Raw genomic sequence first — 2,781 nt, 5'->3', positions numbered from 1 at the left:
CTCGGGGGCTGTGGAGGGTGGGGGGCACCCGCGAAGCTCCTGGAGCGTTTAGGGATGCAGCTCGGGCGGCGTGTGCAGGGAGGAAGCAGCGTCCCGGCGTCCCCCCTTCAGCGTCGCCTTCGCGCGCCCCGAGGGCCCAGGAGGGTTCGGTCTCCCCCACCCCACCCCGACACTCAGGTCAGAGCCTGAGTGGATTTGAGGATCTGGGGGACAGGGAATACGGAGTCCTTCTTCTGCCTGGGTGTCTGCAGAGCCCAGTCCGCAGGCAGCGTGGGGATCTTTGTCCCCAGGGCCAGCGCCGGCCCCGCCCCCCTCCCCGTTAACTCCGGGACTCCGCCGCCCTCCAGCTTCCAACCTCTCAGCTTCACCGCCGCGTCCTGTCCTCTTCTCGATTCTGGGTCTGGGGGAGGGGCGGGGGGCGTGGAGCGCGGCGTTGGGCCCCGGACAGATGTCCTCGCGGCGGCGGCGCCCGCGTCCCGGTAACAGAATTAATGACTTACACGCAGGCCGCCAATCGGCGCGGCCACGGGGGAGGGGCGGCCCGGCCGGGACTCCGGGGACTCGGTCGCAGCCGGACGGCGCAGCCTCCGCTCGGGGTTGAGGGGCGGCCGCGAGGACTCGACCCCCACCGTGCAGCCCCGCCTCCAGTCCTCTGCCCTCCCCTCCCCCAGCTCCAGGTTTCGCTCTCTGCTGGGGTCCTGGCTCCTCAGGTTGCGGGATCTCGCCTCACAGGGCCCTGCGCGTACCCCTACCCGCCCCTCCAGTTGACCTCTGAAGTTCTCCGTGGATCTCAGACCCCGAGTGGCCGCAGAACTGACCTCTGGGGTCAGGCAGTACCGGTCAAGGGCGCTCTGAAGAGGCCCCCGGCCTCAGTTTGCACCCCAAGGAAATGGGCTCATAATGCCTGCTCTTGGGAAGTAGCAGGACGTCCTGGTGCGACTCCTCCGGGCAGGCGCCCAGCACAGCGCAGGGCACACGGGGTACACCTGCGAAGGCCAAGGAGGCCCCTTCCAGAGCTTCGGCTGCACTTGACCAGCACAGGCCTGGGGGAACCTGCTGGAAATGGGGAACCAGTACCTCTCTTGGGGTTTATGTTTGGCAGGGGGAATGGACAGGCTGGGGCCCCGAGGCCGGTGGTCATCTGCACAGGGCTGGCGAGGCCAGAAGCTGGAGGGTAGCATACCGGGACCTTCCAAGCCCCGCCAAGGAAGCTCTGGGGGCCGACCAGCTTCTCCCTAGTGGAGCTGCCGCTGGGGAGACCTCACAGACAGGCAGGGAGGAGAGGGTGCCCCTCTCACCGCCGGCCTCGTTCCACAGGCCCAGGCCTGGCACATCTCAGGCTTGCAGTATCTATCTGGTGGGTAAACAAGGACCTGCTCTTGGCCTGCGGCCTGGCTCTGACCGTGGTCCAGGTCGGGACAGAAGGAGAAAGGCCAGAGCTTAGGAGTTCCAAACCACCAGTGCTCTTCCTGCTGGCCCCTGGGGCTGTGCTGGGTTTCCAGGCCCCCTGCCCCGCCCCCAGTACTTGCATGAAATCGTGGGGACGCACTGGCTTTTGTCCTAGCACTCCCCTTCAAGGCTCTGCACCCCCATCACGGGAGCCCCACCCAGCCAGCCAAAGGAGGCCACAAGCTCCAAATTCCTAAATTCCGGCCAGTCCAAGGCCGCTCGGAGCCCACTCCCCGATTCTGGCTCCTAGAGAACCCTAGGACCCAGGCGTGTCAGGCCCTGCAGCCGGGCTAGGCCGGTCCCTATAGGACTGAACGGCGCCGTGGGCGTTCATTCACATTCCCTCTCCGGTCCCCACACACTATAGGATTTATCTTGATTTGCTGCCTTTGAATTGAGTCAACTCTTTTGTATGCTCGTTGAATTGCCCAGCTGCTGGCGGCGAGCGGAGAGCGTGCCGGGGGTACTGAGGCCGGGAACCAGAGGCGGGCGGGGGACAGGAAGCGGGGAGGGGGCGCCGGCGGGGGCGCGCAGGCTACGCGGAGACTGGAGAGGGCCCCCAGGCGCCGGCCGTTCTGGAACGCGGGCTTGTCCAGGCACCTCCGGGGCCTGCCCGGCCCAAGCGTGGAGTCTCGAGGGCTCCTACCCGGGTCCAGGCTGCCCCTGGGGCTCTGCCTCCGACGCGCCGTGTGGAGCGAGACTCTGGGCCTCTCTTGACTCAGTTTCCCTTCCTGTAACATGCGGACGGGGGCTTCCGCACAGGCAGGTTGTCAGGGTGAGACTGAGCCGAAGAGTGCTCGAGAATCCCCTTAAGTCCTCCCAGTGGTTGGGGTGAGTGAAGGAAGGAAGCGGGGCCCGGCTTGCGCCCCGCATTCTCTGCCCCTAGGTCCCTGCCCTCCCGGATAAGGGGCGGACCGACGGGAGGACCTGAGAACACCTTGGCTTTGCTTCGGGTGATGGGAGTCGCGGGTGGTTCGTTCAGCCAACAGCTGTCGCCCCCACTCCCCCCACCCACCTACCCCCACCACCTTTTAGATGTGGGCGGAGAGGGCCGGGGACGGGACAGCGAGGACGCCCCCTGCGCTTTCTAGGACCTCCCCTCCTCCCCCAGCCCTTGCGCGTCGCCGGGAGAGGGAAGGAGCGGGGCGTCGCGGGGAGCCGAGGAGAGCAGGGGCTCCGGAGGCCGGGGAGAGAAGGGGAGGGCCAGAGGCTCCGAGCCGGACTCGCGCCGGAGGAAGAGGGGGTGGAAGGGAGCGCGCAGGCGGGCGAGGGAGCGAGGGAGCGAGGGAGGGAGGGAAGGCGAGAGGGAAAGGAAGGAAGAAAAAAGAAAGG

The sequence above is a fragment of the Mandrillus leucophaeus genome, unplaced genomic scaffold (assembly GCF_000951045.1).
Source record: "Mandrillus leucophaeus isolate KB7577 unplaced genomic scaffold, Mleu.le_1.0 Scaffold180, whole genome shotgun sequence".
NCBI classification, from domain to species: domain Eukaryota; kingdom Metazoa; phylum Chordata; class Mammalia; order Primates; family Cercopithecidae; genus Mandrillus; species Mandrillus leucophaeus.
The sequence above is the reverse complement of the archived record's forward strand: the minus strand, read 5'-3'. Positions refer to the sequence as shown.